Source organism: Rana temporaria, chromosome 8, assembly GCF_905171775.1.
Source record: "Rana temporaria chromosome 8, aRanTem1.1, whole genome shotgun sequence".
Lineage (NCBI taxonomy): Eukaryota > Metazoa > Chordata > Amphibia > Anura > Ranidae > Rana > Rana temporaria.
In genome coordinates, this window is record NC_053496.1 from 120,623,983 (window position 1) to 120,647,002 (window position 23,020).

At 41.4% G+C, this 23,020-nt stretch overlaps 1 protein-coding gene across 10 annotated transcripts in view; it reads left to right on the top strand.

Annotated features, from left to right (window-relative positions):
* Positions 1 to 23,020, top strand: part of ZMIZ1 (zinc finger MIZ-type containing 1) — a 423,333-nt gene that overhangs the window by 246,524 nt on the left and 153,789 nt on the right. Inside the window, exon 5 of one of the 10 annotated variants that reach the window (XM_040320608.1) lies at positions 22,401 to 22,460. The exons of the other annotated variants lie outside the window; for them this stretch is intronic. The gene's annotated coding sequence lies outside the window, so the exon portion shown is untranslated. The remainder of the gene's footprint in view (positions 1 to 22,400; positions 22,461 to 23,020) is intronic. 10 annotated transcript variants of the gene reach the window in all.

Here is a 23,020-nt window from a genome sequence, read left to right on the forward strand (position 1 = left end):
TAATTTAGAATTTGTTATTCTTTCCAAAGGCAATATTTTGTATCACAGTCATGGTTGAGATAAGGGTCTGCAGAAAGACTATAGTTTTTTGAAAACTTTGTAGAGGTCAGCAGTGAGCAGGCCTAGGATCGATTTACATGCAACCTGTTCATTGTGAGTTGAGCATTTTGAAGTTTCCCCCTTAAAAATAGTTTTGTGGTGGGGAAAATTGAAACCTATTTCTGCCAGGGCCCATGGCATTTCTGATTCACACCTGTTATTATGCTGACACTGTTTATCATGCCATGTCACAAGGAAAGGTTTTGGCTAGCACACCCACCTACCATATGTAAACACACAGGATACTCTTTCAGTCCTTTCCTTCTGAAAAAGTATGCACATAAGAACTTATTGTGATCTGCATACTTGACCCAGGTCAGTGACTCAGAAAATATTAGAGCCAGAAAAATAAGCATGTCAGGCAACTACCATTTTCAGAAGGAGGTTAACAGAGTCAACCTTCACACTTCTCATTGTTCAGGTTTACTCTTCTTATCATTTTTAAATGACCACCAAGGATAACCATTACGATTTTATTTTTTACTGCAACTTCATTCCACTTCATGGCCATACACTGTATGAATTTTTGCTAGTGCTTGGGAACCATCCAAAATCTTCTCAGTGGGTTACCCTGCCTCCTGTCTGACATCCCTCTAATGAAATATAGAACAAACGGGGAAAATTGTCAGATCAAAAGTGGGTCTGGACTGTCAAGAGCCGCAGTGGGAGATCACCTGTCCGTGCTGTATGGCGTGGATGGAGCAATCTGTTTGTTTCTTTTCCTTTTTCAGTGTATGGCCAGCTTTATTTTTTTGTGTCTCTAGACCTCCTAATGCCAAAATAAATGTGAAGTAGTTTAAGTTTTTGTTCCTGCATGAAGGGCGTCAAAGCATCAGAAAAATACTCTGCTACCTTTTATGTTTCAATCATTTTTATTAAAGTTTTGCAGTAAAACTTACAAATATAACGTCTTTCAACATGAAATACATTTTAAGTCAGGGTTACATGGTAGCGAGCCGTTACATGGTAGTCAAGGAAAACTCCTTCCATAGCATACATAACCCATCAGCAAACAATAAACAACAATTGATGTTTCTCAATAAACTTCAAGAAAGTAGAGGAGAGGAAGGTAAAACAAAAGAGAGAAACAATCCCACGGGGGTGGGGGGGGGGGGGGGAAGAAAAAAAGAATCGGTAGAATGAGGGAGGTGGTCTACGGGACCCCACTACATTGCGATCGTCCTAGAATCGTTGGTCAAGTAGCTGATCAAAAGGGTCCCAGACTTTGTGGAATGCGCCTGATTTAAATAATTCACTCCCCCTAGCCACGGAATTTGAATTCCGCCGGGGGTTTTACGATCCGCCGCCGCAAGTTTGGAGGTAAGTGGTTTGTGAATTACCCACTAGCCTCTCAAACTTGCGGCAGCGGATCTTAAATCACATAGATCACGTGGATCTAAAGATCCGCTGATCTATGTGAATCTAGCCCTTTGTTGTGTAAATATTTAGACTGGTCTGAAGCATGGGCATACCACATGCGTGTTAGCGCACAGTATCAGGGTTAAGGTTGTCTATTTATATTGGCTACCAATGCGCCACAACTCATATTTTAAAGGACATGCACTATTTTTTTTTAAAACTATGCTCCATGAGAAATACATAGTTTGCATTGGTGCGTCGTGGCTGGCAAAAATGCAAGTGCAATACATAGCTTGGGTACAGTGGGGGCACCATTTAAAATGAATAGCACTGCAACAGACTGCGTGTAATGGCATTCATTATCATGCATTTTACCACACATTACTATAGCACAGTGGAATGGTCCCATAACATTTTAATTGCTTATGTCTATTGATTTCAAGAGCTCCACATTTCAATACATGAATCCTGTCTTTTATTTATATCGGGGTCTTTGAGTAGTACAAGGGCATAATGTGGTATTTTGCTCTCTTCTAGTATGATAACATTAACTCACGACGACCCAGACTTCTAAAAATTGCAGATGACACTGATTACTTCTGTAGAGATTTTCCCTATCATTGGTTGAAAGGCTCGTCCTCTTTGGTTCCTAATGCTGAGTTCTGAGAACAGGCAACCTTTCTGAGACTGCTTGCTGCTGGGTTTTTTTTTTTCAGCAGCAAAAGGGACATTTGGTCCTAACGAAGCATAAATACATTTCCGCAAAGTATGCCTGACACAGCTGTCATACAAGCATCAGCCTTTTCTGAAACCCGGAGCCATGCCGAGAACATGAACAAATGTCCAAACTGAAATGGCAGGAGACATGGCTGACATTTTTTATGCTTTCATTCTTTTTTTTTTTCTGCTGTAACGTGGGTCATTCATCTGAAGAAAACACTGTTTGTTGGATATTATAAGCAACACTGCCTTTCACGGCTATGCAATGCAGCAACACATGTGCATATGTGTGCGTTTTGAATGCGCGGTGTTGGGAAGCTCATTTATTTGCTTGAGCTGTCCATTGCACAGAAATCACATTAACTAAATGCATGTCATATATATATTTTGTTTTTATGCATTACACCCAAACGCATGGTAGTAAGTTACTTTGCCTTGTGGTCCGCTTAAATGCACGTGTTATGCAGGGTATTTTTTCCAACCCAGTGGACTAAACAAAAAAAAAAAAAACATACAGATCACGTACTAATACAAGCAATGTTAGTGTGACCATATCCCTTGCTGAGCCTGTTTTCTGACAGGGGCAATGCCCCCCACCAGAACACACTGATCAACGAGCGATGTTGGGATGCTGATTTTTCAGTATGCTTTTTTTAACAGAAGCTGGTTGTGAGGCCGTCTTCTGTTGGATAGGGAGCTGTACGCAAGGACTGAAATTCGTCTGTTTCCTGCTGGACCGACTGTTTTTGGCACGTGTGCATCCAGCCTTAGAAAGGGGCAATGAATGGCACTGCAGCACACCTATACAATAAAAACACATTTTTGTGCCATGCTGTAACAGTTGCGGTTTCTCGTGGTGCGCGGATGTGAACATATATTTATATTTAGAACATAATGAAGCTGATGTACGAAAAGCGCACCAAAAGAAAAATGTTGCCCGCCAACAGACTATACCTGTATTTTGGCAGTCCAGTGTAAAAATTAAATGGCAATTTGGACTGATTGTTGTAAGCAGCAGGAAAGTTTAGCACACTTTCCACGCATTGGCCCCAATAGGAGTACAATATCCAGCATTTCATTCTAAGATGTAACTGGCAATAAAATATGGCATCCCTGGCTGTATATACTGGATACCACTGGCTTCATGCTGATCTTTCACCCAGTATATTAATATAATAGTATATGTTTCCTGTTTGGTATTTTCTGTGTATACTATGATACCAGGGTTTTCAGGGAACAACTACAGACCACTGCTGTGTTCAATGGCTTTTATTGTGAATGCATAGTTAGGGCTGCTCTTCGGCCTTTCCAGCTTATACATGTTTTGTTCTGTTTAAATGGGATTTTCAATTTTTCTTGTTCACCTCTTATTGGATAAACAGGGTGATGATCTCTTTGACACATTCGATTGTATATACCTTAATATCTGTTTTGCTTCTCCATGTGGATGAAAATGTGTAGTATGACCTCCTGTACATAACTGACTGATGCAATGATTTGATTGTGTACCTGTTTTTTATTGAGCATCTTGAATAAAAATACTTTTGTAACTGACATAAATAAAGAAGAAGCCACAAAGTTTCCTATAAAAGAGCATAGGAAACAGGATACAATTGCGATGCTATACAGCTAAGCGTCTTTTAAATTCACATTAGTCTTTTAAGTTGTTTTGTAAACTCCTTTCTTACTGGGATTTAAATATAATATATAGTTAAGGTATCTGTAAGCTGACCTTCTGCCCATAAAGCCTAGATGATTTCCTTACCCGAAAAAGCTGAGTAGTAGGGTGGAAGGGGGGACATCTCACCAATAACTTTTGGCATTAAAAAGGTGCCCTTCGTTCCCATTTGAGGAAGTATAGCTCATTGCTAAAGGGTTAATGCGTACAGTGCTGCTGTCAATTCAAGGATAGTGCAGTGGTTTTATGTCTGGATGGTTACTGGATGGCCAAGCCTGGGTGGAGCCCAAATGGAGCCAGCTATTTTCCATCTTTAAAGCTCAGCAGTGTCTAAAATTCAGTGTCCTAGCTTCAACTTCCTCCTATGTAACTGCTGCAGTGTGCTCTTTGCCTTCCCCTCCCTTCTCTGCACAAATGGATCCTGTAAGCCTTAGATTTGCACACGGCTAAATACTTCAGCCAAGCGGCTACATCCGGATGCAGTGTGATTTAATGAAAAAGGCATCGCTTGAGAGGCTGTGCTCATGGTTGTCAGCCAAAAGTCAATTTACTGAGTCAGTAAAAAATTAGGTAAACTGTTTAGCCATCAGGAACTAGAAATAAAAAGCCTTCACAAGCCAGGTCAATATTTCACACCGCATGATATGGGTGATGATTATGAATGGCAAATTCATATTTTTTTAATATAATAAATATATATCTAATATATACATACTCTCATACTCCTATATTCTTCTCTTTGATTTATAGTGACGTTCTAGTCAAGTAAAGCAAATTGTATGTAAGAGTACTGCTTGTCCTTTAAACATTTTTTTATAGTAATATTTTAGATAGTTGGTGTGTGCTTTTATCACCTTGGAATGCTTGGCCACAGCTGATACCCAAATGACCTCCTAAGTCACTTTTTGTGTTCATCTATCCCAAGGAACTGCGAAGAGTCCATTGTGGACCCTCAGCAGACTCCTGTGCCTGATGCCACCAACGGACTGATTGAGGTTAAACATCCCATTTTCAAAACAGAAGGGAGGTAATTGCTATGTTCTGGGCTGTAATTTATAATAGGCGGCATTTTTAAAATTTGGAGGCAAAGAATATGTAACATTGATGTTGAGGGAGCTCCCAGGAACCAGCCAGATTGCTTTTCATCAGAAAGAAGAATCCTGATCACGTTAAACGCCTCGCCGAATTCATAAATCCCGTGGCGCTCACATGCAAAAACATTTTTAGATCACGTTCTTTTTAAAAATATATTTATTTATGGATGCCAAGATTTGAGCTTTGTAGGCACAGCAGAAAATAAAGTTACAATTTTGCGCATATGGCAGAGGTGTTTCACCTTTGTTGTGTTAGAGGTCCACCTGTGCCCTTGAATTTCCGGATGTATTTTTTATTTTTATTTCTCCATGTATTGAATAGGTTTCTTTGACAACTGTCTAAAGCCTGGTACTCACAGGGAGATTATCGGATGAATGATCGTTTTTGAATTTTTTTGCATTCTAATCTTTATTTAAAAAAAGAATTTAGTTTACTAAAGTACGAAAATTCTCGTACAACAGAATAAAAAATTCAGGCGCGATATATTGTATTGCATTTGTGTTGTGTTTTCAGACGAAAACTGTACTTTTTAAACCAAAATTCTACTTTCTGGTATCGTACTAGAAAAAATGTTCATGTTTGTCCCTTTTGGATAGTTTCAGACAAAAGCTGTGTACGAACAATCAGATTATTGTACAATCGCTTTAAAAGCATTATTTTTTGTCTGATTTTATGATCGTTTGTACAGGCCTTAAGTGTTTCACATCTACACATGCTTTGTATATTGCAGGTGTGGTGCATTAGAGGCACTTTGGGGTTCATATACTAAAACTGGAGAGTGCAAAATCTGATCCAGCTCTGCAAGGAAACAAATCGGCTTCTAATTCAGCTTGTTCAATTAAGGGTGCATTCACACCACGATTTTGTCATCCTTTTTTTACTCACGCTTTTTGCTTTTAAATCGTCCAAATCTGTATGGCAAAACGGATCCATTCACTGCCATTCATTAATTTAGGTCCCCAAGTGCATCCGATTTGATCCGCATCCGATTTGATACGATTTAAAATCGTATCAAAAAACGTGTCTGCCCACGATTTTTGGTCCTGATTTGAAATCGTATTACAATCGTGTCCGTTTTTTTTTTTTATTGTGGTCAATCTAAATCGTACTAAATCGGATGACTGTGCGATAAATCATACCCGATTTGTTATGGAGGTCCCCGCAAATTCAATAACCATACCCTTTAGGTCTGGTATGGATATTCAGGGGAACCCCGCCGTCAATTAAAAAAAAAAATGACGTGCGGTTCCCGGTAATATCCATAACCCAGACCCTTCAGGTCTGGTATGGATATTCAGGGGAACCCCGCCGTCAATTTAAAACAAAAATGACGTGCGGTTCCCCCTAAATATCCATAACTAGACCCATTATCCGAGCACGTTGACCTGGCCGGCCGCAGAAAAGAGGGGGGGACAGAGTGCGGCCCCCCCTCTCCTGAACCGCACCAGGCCACATGCCCTCAACATTGGGAGGGTGCTTTGGGGTGCCCCCCAAAGCACCTTGTCCCCATGTTGATGGGGACAAGGGTCTCATCCCCACAACCCTTGCCCGGTGGTTGTGGGGGTATGCGGGCGGGAGGTTTATCAGAATCTGGAAGACCCCTTTAACAAAGGGGACCCCCAGATCCTGACCCCCCCCTGTGTGAAATGGTAATGGGGTACACTGTACCTCTACCATTTCATGAAGGAAGTGAAAAGTATTGTAAAAAAAACACACTGACACCAAAGAATAAAGTCCTTCGAGGGCTGATCTCCCGCGATGAGAAGATCCTGCGACGGCCGGGTGTTCTCTGATCCAGCGCTGAGAAGATCCATCCGGAGCGCAGCATCCCCGACCTCCTCATCGCCGGACACAGCCCAGCGGAATGACGCGCTGGAGCTGTGACATTACTTATATAGAGGAGGCAGGGCCACCCGTCACGTGACCCCGCCCCCTCTGACGTACCCTCTGCTACGTCACTGGCGAAGCCCATAGTCTTCCCTCTTCTTGGGCTTCCCCAGTGACGTAGCAGAGGTACGTCAGAGGGGGCGGGGTCACGTGACGGGTGTCCCTGCCTCCTCTATATAAGTAATGTCACACAGCCCCAGCGCGTCATTCCGCTGGGCTGTGTCCGGCGATGAGGAGGTCGGGGATGCTGCGCTCCGGATGGATCTTCTCAGCGCTGGATCGGAGAACACCCGGCCGTCGCAGGATCTTCTCATCGCGGGAGATCAGCCCTCGCAGGATCAGGACAACGCTGGAAGCCGGGAACGAGTGTTTTTTTTTTTTTGTTTTTTTTTTTTTTTAAATAAAGGACTTTATTCTTTGGTGTCAGTGTGTTTTTTTACAATACTTTTCACTTCCTTCGTGAAATGGTAGAGGTACAGTGTACCCCATTACCATTTCACACAGGGGGGGGGTCAGGATCTGGGGGTCCCCTTTGTTAAAGGGGTCTTCCAGATTCTGATAAACCTCCCGCCCGCATACCCCCACAACCACCGGGCAAGGGTTGTGGGGATGAGACCCTTGTCCCCATCAACATGGGGACAAGGTGCTTTGGGGGGCACCCCAAAGCACCCTCCCAATGTTGAGGGCATGTGGCCTGGTGCGGTTCAGGAGAGGGGGGGGGGCCGCACTCTGTCCCCCCCCTCTTTTCTGCGGCCGGCCAGGTCAACGTGCTCGGATAATGGGTCTGGTTATGGATATTTAGGGGGAACCGCACGTCATTTTTGTTTTAAATTGACGGCGGGGTTCCCCTGAATATCCATACCAGACCTGAAGGGTCTGGTTATGGATATTACCGGGAACCGCACGTCCTTTTTTTTTTTTTTTTAATTGACGGCGGGGTTCCCCTGAATATCCATAAAATCTTCTTTTTCCCAGACATTATTTAAAATCAGGATCCGATTTTTTAGTGAAAATTTTGACATACGATTACATACGATTTTGTCACATACGATTCCATCCGATTTAACTGTCTATCGGATGGTAAAATCGTGGTGTGAACCTAGCCTAAGCTTTGACCCAAAAAAAACAAAAACTGTATGCTGATTGGTTTCTATGCAGAGCTACCCCAGATTTTGCACACTCAAACCCCATTGCGTATACGATGTGTTTTACTTGTTTTATTATTTACTTGTATTGTTACCCATGACCCCCTATGTTACGCATGTTTTGCTGGACCCTGCGCTGAAAATGCACTGAGCATATGCAGGTGTAAACAGGGCTTAAAAAGAGATTTGCCCCCGCCTTTGAGGGATTTCCTCTGTTGTGCATGAAAGGATGAGAAGAGGGAAAATAAGAGCAAATTTAGAATGAAAGCCAAGTAACCTACCAGCATGTCTTTTAGAGTGTGGGAGGAAACCAGAGTGCCATGGTTGGCATTCAAACTGACAGCCCTAGTGCTGCTAGGTAGAAGTGCTAACCACTTAGCCACTGCCCCTTGTCTTGATTCTTCTTGTTTGACAATACATTTTTCTCTGGTCTGACCCCTGCCACTGTAATCTTCAAGTGCAGTGGAGGTTAATACAGCTAAGGGACTGTCAGGAGGTCTCACCCTTTCCTGCTCGATTCTCTATTAATAGAAGGCTTCAGTGAATGATGCTGGATCTCCGAATGGGAGACAGGCAAATGAATGATAACAAAGATCTTGGAAGACAGTGAGGATCACTCCTTGCTAGCGGTGGCTACTACACTGATTTTCCACTTCTACAAGGAGTGGCTGGGTATGAACTACATACACCTACATGGGACCAATTTTAACCATCTAAAAAAACATACCTGAAATTCAGCTTTACATTTCACTGAAGTGATTTTGGACTGTCAGTTTATTTTAGTGTGATGCATATTTACTGCTTGAATACTATTGATATTAGTTCAATTAGATTTACAGAGAAAATTTTTAATTTCATTCAGGTTGGCTTTGATATATAGACTTAAATCAATTGATTCTCCCTTCCACCGTAACTGGAATCACCACTGCAACACCTGCATCTGTCTGAATACAGTGGTGCTGCAGAACAGTAGCTGCTCGTGTTGGAATGCAGTCACTGTTCTAGCTCAGTTGATTTTTTAAATTGACTTTTGTCGATCCAGATGATGCTTGTAGGGACATCCACAACTTGAATTTATAAATAATTGTTGTGTTTTATTAACCACTTAAGGACCGCTGCATGACTATATACGTCCTTAGTTCGAAGAGGGATATCTCGGTAATGGCAGCAACTGCTGCCACAACCAAAGGTATCCATCTCTTGAGGCGGCGGTCCTGTAAACGATGATGGTAGTCTCTGCAGCGGATTTGCCGCAAGATCACCGTTAACGGCGGCAGGATAGGGGGCCACCCCTCCCGCCGCTCTCCTGCGCCCTCCACCACTTACCGGAGCCGTTGGCATCGGCAGAGGTGATCGGGTCCTTTCTCGTGCTGGGCATGGATACGAGTGAGGGCAAGATGGCCCCCCCACCCGTATCCATACCATAGCAGGGCATTTTAGTCTAAATATGAGATCTGAGGTCTTTTTGACCCCAGATCTCATATTTAAGAGGACCTGTCATTTCTTTTTCTTTTACAGGGGATGTTTACATTCCTTGTAATAGGAATAAAAGTGACCCAATAAAAAAAAAAAAAAAACTGTGTAAAAATAAATAACCATCTAGTAAAAGAAATAATAATAAAAAAATTAAAGCGCCCCATCCCAACGAGCTTGCGCACAGGAGCGAACGCATAAGTGAGTAGCACCCGCATATGAAAACTGTGTTCAAACCACACATTTGAGGTATTGCCACGATTGATAGAGCGAGAGCAATAATTCTAGCCTTAGACCTCCTCTGTAACTCAAAACATGCAACCTGTAGAATTTTTTATACGTTGCCTGTGGAGATTTCTAGGGGTAAAAGTTTGACGCCATTCCACGAGCGGGCGCAATTTTGAAGCGTGACATGTTGGGTATCAATTTACTCGGCGTAACATTATCTTTCACAATTTTAAAAAAAATTGTGTTAACTTTACTTTACTTATTTTTTAATTAAAAAAAGTGAATTTGTTCTAAAAAAAAAAAGTGCGCTTGTAAGACCGCTGCGCAAATACGGTGTGACAAAAAGTATTGCAATGACCGCCATTTTATTCTCTATGGTGTTAGAATTTTTGGGGGTTTTAGGTAGTTTTCTAGCAAAAAAAATGTTTTTAACGTGTAAACACCATGTCTGAAAAACAGGCTCGATACTTAGGTGGTTAAAAGTCAGCAGCTACGACAAGTGTAGATGCTGACTTTTAATAAACACTCGCCAGTCCCAGGATCCAGCGTTGTGCTCACCTGAGCCATTCTATCCATCCTTCTGTCCCTGGAGCTGGCATCTCAACTGTGGGCACCCAGCTGTGACCGCTTTCGGCTTCACAGTGGGGTGCCCACTGTGCATGAGCAAGACACACTGCACATTCTGAATGCTTTCTCAGTCTTCTGGTACCTGTGACGTGTCCCAGATGACTGCAGGGAGAGAGAGAGAGGTAGAGGAGAACTTCCACTTGAATTGCCTAGGCAGCTAGGATCTCGGATCTTCCCCAAAAAAGTGCTATTTGGAGAAGAGGAGAGGGGGAGGAGACCTTAAAGTGGAACTTCTCTTTTTGGGTGGAGCTCTGCTTTAATGCTGAAGGGTAGCAGTAAACAGTAATTTCCATGCACACACACTGTATATGATTTTCTGGGGTTTGTTGGCCTTTATATATGCATTTGTGTGTGTGTATATTTTTCTATATGTATATGTCTTGCCTGAGACAGATATAGAACAGGTGTATTAATGACAGAAAAAGTGTCTGGCTGAAGAGCAGAGCTATAAAGTCATTGGAACGTTTCAATGTGAAATGAAACTGTCATCTGCTATGAGATGCTATGATTGTACTGAGACCATCAGCTCCGCACGGCCAGCTAATGAAAACAATGTAACAACCTTCATCCTTGGGTTTACATTAGGATTTAGGTTTAGTCCTGCGTGTTTGCGAGCGTTCAGATTTCTCTATTAACGCAGCAAAGCTCCTAAGCAAGATATATTGGAATTAAAGAAGGAAAGCTCGCCCTCTGCTCTGTCTTTGGAAAGCTTCCCAATACAAAGAGAAGACGTGAGTTTTTGGTGCACGCTGTACTAATGGAAATCGTCTTGATACAGTTGCTCATTGTGTGTCGCCTGCTAAAAGGCACATGAGTTGGGGTACAGCTGCTTACATCAAAGTTTGTCCCTTTCATATGTGTTTTAATGTCTATCTTTCGGGCATGCACAGCCCTTTCCTACTACCCATTCCTCCAGAAAATCCTCTAACAGCAATTTTTACTAGTCGTAATCCTCCGTCTGTGTCCCTCCACTTTCGTAAGTCAAGAGCAGTCATCCAGTGCTGTGGTCTGTGCTTGTACCGACCGATCCCCTTGCAGTGCAATCTTCTGGATCCTGAGGAGACTCAGCTATTGAGCAGCAAATAGGAAGCGTTCATGTCACCCAGGGCATGGGTTGATGAAAAGGGGCCCTCTCACTGTGTGGGCATGGGCGCACTACCTGGAGAACAACTTTAAATGCCAGTGATACGTGAATGCTGTAGAAAATGAATTTTGGAGATGATATTGGAAAGCTAACATTAAACACCGCCAACTTTTTGAGTGTGTATGTGTGGGCCCCAGCAACCAATGATTATTACTGTTCATTCAAAGTGAACCTTTCAGGAAAATTTGCAGTTGAATGCATTTGCAAGTTTGCATTAACAAATTCCTAAAGTGTCACATTATAAATCTAAATTGTAAATAAACTCCAACTTTTTTCCTGAATCTCTTTATCTCAATTGAAAAAACAATGAGAGAGAGAGAGAGAGAGAGAGAGAGAGAGAGAGAGAGAGACGCCTCTGGGTGCAGTCATTGTTTACATAAGCTTTAATGAACGTAAAACGTAATCAAATCACATTAAAGTGGAAATTACAGGCATGGTATAAATTATATCGGGGTGACGCTCCTGAGTCTATGGCCATGTAGATTCCCTGATGACAGCAATGTCCCTTCTGACTAGGACCGAAACTACTAATTGATCGACAACTAATCGATTATGAAATTAATCGATTACAATTTTCAGAAAGCGATCGGCCAGTAACATAATAGGGTTTAAAAAAAACTAAAATTAGCCATTTATAGAACAAAAAAGCAAATGGCTACTGTAAATATTACTTTCTCTGTCCCACAGTAAAAAAAATGAACCCCTTACAGTAGTGATTATTTGCTTTTTTTGTACTTATTTTTGTTTTTGTAACCCCATTACGTTACTAAACATCTCAGGCCTGGATCACACCTTTGTGTTTTGGTGCTTTTTGCAGAAACACACTACAGTTCATTTACATGTTTTCCTATGGGACACGTTCACATCCATCATTTTTTTTCAGCTGCTGCGTATTTGGAAAGGGCAAGGACTTTTTAACGCAAAACGGTGCTATTTTTTTTTTTTTGGTTCAATATACTTCAATGGAGAAGCTGCAGAAAAGCATGTAATGTGTTTTTGCGGCAATTTGTGTTTTGTAATCCACCCAACAACAAATTGTCCCAAAAAAATAAAAACATTTGAATTTTTTAATTTATTTTTTTAGGCTATTATCCGATTAATCGAAACAATCGGCCAACTAATCGATTATTGCATCCTATGCTTAATTTTAATTTTTTTGTTCATTTCCAAAACAATACATTTATAACAGAAATAAAAACACTTTTGTCATTTAAAATCAGTCCTTGAGATCCAGCCAGGTGACTTTACCTAAGCTGAGATGTGATCTGTCTGCAGACAGAAGGAAGCATTTCCTCAGTCTCTTCATTGATCAGACTGTAACATTTGCACTTTGTAGGTGGCAGCAGAGGCTGATTTGTGTCTGACGTTTGGAAGCACAGTGATGCAAATACTTGTATTTGTCCAACTCCTGATTGTGTCATCCTTGAGCTGCCATCTTAGTCCAGGATATAGATGTTGACCCAGGATTATGGCTTAACAACTCGACAAACATCTCAGTCCACAAAGTAGATACTGACCCTGGATGAAGCATAAACAAAGATGCTGCTGTCTTAATGAAAAGGAAAAAATGAGGGCATTGTCAGGGAAGTATGTTAATCACAGTGAGAGGTAGAAAAATACTCCTAATTGTTACACTCAGACAGTACAAGCATTCACACACTTAATATAAATAAATCCATCTTACATTGGGTCTACTTGTCCTATGCAATCTATATTTACCTCTTATGGGGTCTCTGTGCTGTGTTATGTAATGTCTCTTCCTCTTTCTACTATACATGATGCCATTGCATATGCCTAGCAGATGCCATACTCTTCTTCTGCCCTGATTGACAAGCTGTGCACAGAAAGCTTTGACAACGGAGTGATCACGCTATGTAAACACCTTTTCATTTCCAGTGCATTAAACTATATTGGATTGCATTATGTGATATAAGATTAATAATCTTAACAACATGACCCATTATCATTCAGCTTGTAACCGACATGCACACCCGACAGACTAAGAGCACTGAAGCCTTAAACCGCTCCTTATATGAAACCACCATTATTGAATTAGTGTGTAAAATACATACATAAAATTAATATTGCTTGCCTCGTTTCTTTCTGTCTTCCTATATGCTAATTCTCCAATCTTCCCCTCTCATGAAAACCCATGTCGCCATTTCAAAAGTTAATGGCATTTAGTGGCCAACTTCTTAAACTGCGTTTTTCTTTGCCAGCCAACTGATGTCTGCTCGTGCGCTGTATCAGATCTGCCACGGTTATTCTTTATACATTGCCATGGCTTTATTGACGCTACTCAACACTCACATTGCTGAAGCCATAGCAACATATAAATACCGGTAATCTCATTTAACCTGAGATTTTACAAAAATCTCACAAGAACTTGCAGTACACACATGAGAGCTCCATGGAAGGTGCCGATGGCATTGCCTTCACAAGGGACATCTGGAATAACACTGGTTTTGTCACCAGTGCATGAGAAAACCAGAAAGTTTAAATTAATTCAACTGTAAGTTCACTAAAAAAAAAATTAATTAACATAGTGCCTTGAAAAAGTGTACACACCCCTTGAAATGTTTCACATTTTGTCATGTTACAACCAAAAACATACCGTATATACTCGAGTATAAGAGCCCATTCACACCTTGGCGTTTTGTCGCCTGTAGCGCGACGCGCAGAAACGCCAGAGGGACCAAAATACATGTAAGGCTATGGGCATGGTTCACATCTGAACGCCGATGCGCCTGACGCGCATCACATGTAGTCAATAAAAGTTCCGGACCCTTTTTTGTCGCGCATATCGCGCGATATGCGCGTATTTGAGCATTTCCATTTGCCATAGAAAGTAATGGAAACGCTCGATTCAAGCGACTTGCGCGACAACGGGCGTTTGCTACGGGCGTTTCGTCAATAGAACTTGTCGCCCATGCAGAAGATTAAAAAAATCTACCAACATAGCAACAAGTGATGAAAAGATGATAGTTTTTCCTATTGGCTAAAAAAAACCCGTCAAAGTACAAAAACGTCGGACAACGCTGTATGCAAACGCGCATATTAGCATGAATACGCGCGACAAAACGCCGGAAAAAAACGCCGGAAAACGCAGCTATTGCCTACGCCTAGGTGTGAATGCAGCCTAAGCCGTTTTTTTTTTAGCACATTTTTTTGTGCTGAAATGCCCCCTCTGCTTATATTTGAGTCACCTTTTTGCGCCTGATCTCCAGGACTTTAAGGACCCGGTAGCCGGTCACCCCTTCCATAGACTCCCATATTAAACGTCAGTCTGGTCATGGATGGAGTGAGGTATGGACACAGTGAGGCATGCAGATGGACACCCTAGGCTTTTACTCGAGACAATACGTTTTCCCATATTTATTTTTTATGTGGTAAAATTAGGTGCCTTGGCTTATATATAAAAGTGTAAACCCACTTTAAAAAAAAAAAAAAAACTAACACCTGCAAGATAAAGGCATAATGAGCTAGTATACATAGCATACTAGCTCATTATGTAATATTCACCTGGGATCGAAGCCCCCGTTTCGGTGTCCGACACAGCCCCGGCTAACGACATGTTGTGCCGGAGTTACGTCCGAGTATCGCGGTGGTCACATGCGCGAGTCGCCAATCACGGCATGACCACCTTTAGAAATGGCACGATCGTTATTTCTGAAGTGCGCTTGCGCCATTGTCTACGGCGCATGCCTCTATTGTAAATATCTCCTAAACTGTGTAGGTTTAGAAGATATTTATAGCACCTACAAGTAAGCTTTAATCTAGGCAATATATTTTCAGTTGTTTCACACTTTTTTGTTATGTATAATTCCACATGTGTTAATTCATAGTTTTGATGCCTTCAGTGTGAATCTACAGTTTTCATAGTCATGAAAATAAAGAAAACTCTTTGAATGAGAAGGTGTGTCCAAACTTTTGGTCTGTACTGTATATAGTTTATACTTTTTGCTATAATAAATATCCCCAAATAATAATAATAATAAAAAAAAAAGATTTTGTGCGCCTGCTAGAGCTGTTTAAAGGGCTGACATACAGGTAAGGTGATTTGAGGATCGTGACGACATATAATGACGGCGGCTGGTCAGCAAGTGGTTACGTTACAGTGCATACGGACTTCACGGTTTCCACATTTTGTTATGTTGCAGCCTTATTCCAAAAACGATTAAATTCATTATTTTTCTCAAAATTCTGCAAACAATAGCCCTTAATGACAAGGTAAAATATGTTTGTTTGAAATCTTTGCAAACGTATAAAAAAAGAAAAATATCACATTTACGTACATAAGTATTCACAGCCTTTGCCATAACATAGCAATGTGTGGAAAAATGGAAGCACTGTGAACACTTTCTGGATGCACTGTAAGCAAGGTAGCATACCTCCTGACTTTTTGAGATGGGAGCGAAGGACACTATTTAAAGGAGAATGAACCCAAAAAAGATTTGTTAAACGCACAAATGTACAAATGCAACGTTTTAGACATTGGATGGAAGGTTTAGCACTGGGAAACACTTTCTGAAAGCTAAATAGTGCATTTTATTTACAACTATATAATCAGACAAAAATGAGGGACTTTGTTCCAAATCAGGGACAGTTGGAAGGTATGGGGTAGGATTCTTCCATAATGTTGATAAAGTGTAATAGAATAGAGAGAGGGAGAGAACATAAAGCTGGAGATTTTAAAACTACAGCCTGCCAGACCTCTCAAGGCCTCAAGCACACTGGACATTATAAAAAATCTAGTAAAGTCAGCTGTAGAAATCTGTAGCTATAGAGTTTGTTTTTCAGCATTTTTGTAGTAGCGTTTTCAGTGTTTTTTGGCGTTTTTTTGGGCTGTAGCATCTTCTAGCCTCTCTTTTTTTTTGCAAAACTATACTCCCATAAAAGCTTATGGCTCAAAAACACATTTATTTATTTTTCCAGCGTTCTTTGGGCATTTTTAAGCAGTTTGAGGATTTTTTCAGGGTTGGAGTGTTTCTACAGCTTGAAAAACACCTTTTAAAACCCACTAGTTCTGGGGGGTTTTTTTCCAGCCAGACTGCTGATTACAGCCTATGTGTGCATGGACACATAGGTTAACATGCTGAGGGAGTTTATTGACTGCAGAAACAAAACATCTGATGCCTAAAACAGCAGCTGTAAATAGTCCAGTGTGCATGAGGCCTCGTGCACACTGGATCACTGGATGTTATAAAAAGCGCCAGTAGCGTTCGCTGTAGAAAGAGCTTTGCAGTAATGTTTTTCAGCATTTTTTAGCTTTTTTTTTTTCAAAACTGTACTCCCACAAGAGCTTATGGCTCAAAATGCTGACAATTGCTGAATAGCAGCGTTTTTAAGCTTTTATCAGTTAGAGCTTTTTTCCAGCTGAAAAACTCCTCTTAAAACCCACTAGGTCTGGGTTTTTTTTTTAAGTCCGAAAACGCCCCTGCCAAAAGCACACTGCTCACAGCCTATGTGTGCATGGACACATAGGTTAACATGCTGTGGAGTTTATTGGCTGCAAAAAAAAATCTGCCTGAAGCCAAAAACAGCAGCTGTAAAAATGTCCAGTGTGCCTGAGGCCTTAGGCCCCTTTCACACGGACGGCTGTTTTGCCACAGTTAAAAGCGCTACAAATGTTTTGTGAAATTCCAAGGCTTCAGGCACTGCGATTAGCTGCATTTGTACATTGTGATTATGTGCGGTTACATGCGGCTGCATCCTAGCTGCGGTAGTCATTTCCATAGCAACCCTTTTTTGTTTATTTTTGACTATGATGTGCTTCCTGTTCTTCTTTTTTTTTTTTTCTCACGCCGCTATCCGTAGTTGACAAAAAAGACTGCGATTACCTGCGGTTATGTGCATATAGCTGCGCTACATGGGCACCTGGACGCATTCAATTCTATTTTTTCTATTCGCACCAAACCGCATGTAACGAAATCGCAGTTAAACGATGTGTGTGAATGGGGCCATAGGAAAACATTGTGTGCTTTTAGCTGCGGTAGAAAAATAGGAAATCCGCAGCTAAAAGCACCATTCTATCCGTCCGTGTGAAAGGCCCCTTATACCAGATGAATGCCGGAGGGTTCTGGGGACATGGACCTGATCTCTGTTTCAATTTTTGTACCCCCGATTCTACACCACTACTGTCATTATCAAGTTGTATTTAGCCTAAAACCACTCTTGTGCCTCTATTAGTTGAGTCATGTTTCATGGATGGAACATGTGTTATGAATTTAAAGTGTAGCTCTTGATGTCTTTGTGTATCCTGCTCTGCATGTACAGCAACTCTGGGAAGTGATTTCATCAAAGGGTTCTTGATGTCAGCCATTGTTACACTTTTTCTCCACTACAGGAATGAAGGAAAGTAATAATGGCTCACACTGGTGGTTCAATGTTTCATTGTGAGAACATCTATGTAGGGTGCAGCTAGTGAGTCCTTTTTCAGTTATTACCCATGGATGGGGCTGTCATGTGCCATCAGGTTATTGGTCACCTCCCTGACTAAGGTCTTTTCCCCCGATCACTCAGTTTGGCCGGGCAGCCCGCTCTAGGAAGAGTCCTGGTGGTTCCAAAGTTCTTCCATTTACAGATGATGGAGGCCCCAATGCTAATTGGACCTTCAATGCTGCAAACATTTTTCTGTACCCTTCCCACAATCTGTGCCTCAATAAAATCCTGTCTCGGCAGTCTACAGACAATTTGCTGGACTTCATGGCTTGGTTTGCGCTCTGAAATGTACGGTCAACTGTGGGACCTTATGGGTGTGTCCCTTTCCAAACCACGTCCAATCAAGTGAATGTACCACAGGTGGACTCCAATCAAGTTGTAGAAACATCTCAAGGATGATCAGTGGAAACAGGATCACCTGAGCTTTATTTTCAGTATCATGGCAAAGGCTGTGAATACTTATGTATGTGTGATCTCCTTTTTTTTTATATATATTTAATACATTTGCTAAACTTATTACTGAATTTTGAGGCAAATCTATGAGTCTAATCCATTTTGGAATAGGGCTGTAACATAACAAAATGTGGAAAAAGTGAAGCGATGTGAATACTCTCCGGATACGCTGTAATAACGATGTGTTTCCCATAAAGCGGGACATACTATTGTCAAGAAAAGGTGTTCAAGGATGAATTATGGCCATTGCTATCTTTGCTTTTTTGAGTTGCAAGCTTGACATCCAACACTTGTGGCTGGCTTGAGATCAACAGTGTTCTCGTACAAGATTCTATCTAGTGTCAATTTAGCCCGACAACAATTAATCTTCCAGTAATTTTTTGGTTGTCTGAGGAAATTGAACACCTATAGGAAATGCACAAAAACATTGGGATGATATACAAATTCCATGCAGTGCAGGATTGAAAACCACTCCGGCACGGTGCTGCCCACACATGGAAATCCGGTGAAAAGCTGCTGTGCGTGTCAGGTGAACAGAAACCCAATTCTTTGAGATTCAGCTTGTGTCCTATACTGGCTTTGTAAAGGTTGGTCTGAATATTTGAGGTTAATCCTGTCAATGAAAGCCATATGCTTTAGAGGGAGGTCAGGCATGCTGATACAGTGCGTCACCTTCTCTATAAAATGTCTGCAGAACACCTGATAAATCCTTATACTTGGCTCAGCTTAGCATACAAGGTGTATGCCAACAGAGAGGGGAGTAGAGTATTGGTCATATTTCAGTAATCCCAAGAACTGGAAGAAAGAGGCGATTTGGTCATGAGCACTTACCTGACAGTCTGTAGGTACAAATTTGAGAATGTCACAATATCTGGCAGAAAAGGGCTAAACAAGTCAACTGTAAGTTTGTGTGGCTACACAAAGGGTAGTTAAATGCAGTTGGTAATATCTGACTAAAGACAAACTAAAAATCCTTTGTGGCTTTAAAAATCTAGTAGAGAATTTTCATTAGGAAGAAAATAATATGAAGGTACTGATGCATTGCTTGTCTGAACAGCATAGATAGGCTGAAACTGTCTAATGTGTTGCAGTACTTGTGTGTGCACTCATCCTGATTGTGCTGGAGTGCAAGAACTGGCCATTCTTTGTACTTGAACAGAGGTGAGCGCAGAGAGCTGTGGCAGACGGATACTTTGAGGAACTACAATGAGAAAACTCTTGTGTTAGTTGGAAGTCGGAACAAAGGCATTCGCAGTAACCGCTTTCAAGGTGTCTAGTTACATAGGCCCACAGCAGCTTAAAGACCTCATCAGCTAACAAGCCCATTCCAAGTTGTGCTGCTGGAGTTAATGGCGAGATTAATGTGGTTCTCCTGCGTGCTGGCTTTCCTCTGGAATGAAGTGAAGCTCAAGAGACTATGATATGTGCTATACAGAGGAACAAGTGACGACTGAGAATAACTGTAGGAAAACCTTATATTTCTGTAATCCATATTTCTTTTTACACATTCTGTAATGCTTCCATTTACTTAGAAAGCTGTTATTTTCACTTGTTCTATAAGGCCCCTTTCACACTGGGGCGGGGGCGCCATTGGCGGTAAAACGGCGCTTTAACTCCAATTTCGCAATGCTATTTGCCCGCTAACGGGGCGGTTTTACCCCCGCTAGCGGCCAAGAAAGGGTTAAAAACCACCACAAAGCGCCTCTGCAGAGGCGCATTGCCGGCGGTATAGCCGTGGTGTCCCATTGATTTCAATGGGCAGGAGCAGTGGTATACACACCGCTCCAAAGATGCGGCTAGCAGGACTTTTTTTACCGTCCTGCTAGCGCACTGCTCCAGTGTGAAAGCTCTCGGGCTTTCACACTGGAGACACAGCAGCGGCTGTTTAGGGTCAGTTTGCAGGCCCAACAGACTTGGCAGTTTTAAACCAAATATGCCAAGAAACATTTGTGGGCTGTCTTCAGTTATAGAGTTGGATAGATATCTGCCTGGGTATAGAAGATACAGAAATACACATCAGACTTTTACACCACTTTGGATGGCAGAAGTAGTAGTTATAAGGACCTTCTGCATCTGGAAACAAGTTTGAAAGGTGGTCTCATCTGCCTTTTGTAAGGGCAACTTTAAAGTACAACTAAAGGCAAAACTTTTTTTTTTTTTAGTTTTGTGCATGGTGGATTAAAACACCTGTTGGGCTTGGGAGATTCACCCTCTCTATTTGTCCTGTTTTACTATTATCATTAAAAGTAAAAGAAAATCCCCAGAAAAGTAATAGAGGGGACATTTTTTATTGGGAACACTAGTTCTGGTAACCCCAAGGGATTCCCTTAGACCCCTTTCACACAAAGGCATTTTACAGACGCTTTTCAGGCGCTATTTACCCTTTTCTCGGCCTCTAGTGGTTGGTTAATAGCGCTGCTATAACGGCAGTAAAGTGCCGCTAAAGCTAGTGGTGCTTTACCGCTAAGGAGATATCAGAGAGAATACCTCAATAGTCTGCTGCTCCATTCATAGGCTGGGCATAGCGATTTGGCATAGCTATGTTGCAAAGTAACATTTTAATTTTATTTTTGAGAACATTTTTATTTTTAATAATCTTGCAAAGATTTTAAACAAACTTCTTTCACGTTGTCATTATGGGGTATTATTTGTAGAATTTTGAGGAATATAATGAATTAAATCAGTTTTGGAATAAGGCTGTAACATCATAACATGGGTAAAAAGTGAAGCGCTGTGAATACTTTCAGGATGCACTGGATGTGACAGTCACTGAGTATCTCGGCTGTCTGGATACAATAGCCGGTGGTGATTTCTCTGTCCATACTGTTTAGTGTGAAAGAGGAATCTAAAGCCTCATTCATATGGGCATACACCTGTGTGAGGGCTGTGTTTGCCCACACGGGATGTACAGTTGTTCCCGTGCATCTTTGTGCAGGCAGTCTCATTCATGTCAATTGGGACACAGTGGCTACACAGACACTGCTGCGGCTCCAAATTTGACGACCATTTTGGATGCAGGTCCCCGAACATATATTCCCGGGGATATACAGCCCTCACTGTAAAAACTTAAAGTATAACTAAAAACAATACTTTTTTTTTTTTTTTTGCATAGCTTGCAGAGGGATTAGAACACCTGCTTGGATTTTATTGCTACCCCCATTGGGGCGATTCACTCTCACTATTTGTCCTTTTTACCATTATCATTGAAAGTTAAAGTAAAGGAAAATCCCAAATGGGGCACTAGTTCTGGGGCCCCAAGGGATTTCCTTCATTTGCAGGGATTTCCTCTCACTCTTGTTTGGCTGTGGGACAGGAAGTGAACGGAAATCTACCCATTGGGACACAGATGGCAAGAAAAACACGAACAGCAGTTATGACCTTAGCTTTCTCTATACAAAAATTAAAAAAATAAGTTTTGCATATAGTTCTACTTTAAGTATGCCCATGTGAACGAGGCTTAAAGGGTTATAGCTAGCTTAGAACACCTGCTATTTGGAGCTCCATTAGTGAGATTGGCCTCCCTTCCTGCTCTGGGGACAACATTTTAACAGACGGGAAGTGAGGGACAATCTGAAACAAAGAAAAGACAGCTAGCAGAGAATAAAGGTTTTGGCTATAGATAAACTAAATGCATCAGAAAAGTTAGGCCACCGGCCTGGCTGAGATGTTTGGTAGGTCTATTCTCAAGACTACCAAAAGCAAACCATTTGGCAGATAAGACCGCTCTTGTATATGTATTTCAACTGTATTTAACTGTTTTCTGGAATTCAGCTTCAAGACAAAAATGGTAACTGTGTAAAAGCTTAAACTTCTGGTTTGCTGAAATGTTGATTTTTAATAGAAAGATTATTGCAACTGCTTTGCTTTATGGGAAGTGTGTATACAATGCTTATGAACTGACAATGTGTAGTCATCTGTCTTTGAGTAAATAGCATATGCCCACATAGGTTTTTCACAACATGAGTCTGTTTGCTTGTATTCACTGATGTCTATGAGCTGTAATATCAGTCACACACTTTCTTCCTCTTTCCTTGCTCCTAATTACTTTTAGCATGCATGAAAAGAATGGGATGGCACATGCACGTGGCTGCCTGCTGGGAAAGGGTTAAAGGTAGGAACGTGAATATGAAAAACAACATGTTTCCTGTTTGCTGCAGGCTGTAAAGATGGTTGGAGTGGATCTTCCCCCCCCCCCCCCCCTTCTCTTTTTCTGCTCAGGAAATGTTTTGGTTCCCTCCGCTGTGTAAACTAAACCTGTAGAATGGTCATGATCCAGCTATAGTAAATGGCACCCACATACTGTAAGATGACAAGTTCAGCTGTGGAGAGCTGGGAAACCACGTGTGGTATTAGACTCAAGTAATACCAGTAAACATTTTCATTTTTCAGGAATAAATTCACCTCAGACTAAATTAGTTTACTTGGAAAAAAATTGTTTAGTTGCTTTTATTTAAAAATGTAAAGTTGTTCAGGAAATGCTTTAATATGCTCACTTGTTTCCCATGGACTCATTTGTAGCACAATGTGCATTACATAATTCATGGAAAGTCACTGTATATGTGTGTTGTGGTGCAATGTCATTAATTATCTATTGCACCTCAGCACGCATATATGCTGTGTAGCACACCACAAAGACGAGATACAAATGCTCTGTGCACTGTATTACGCCAC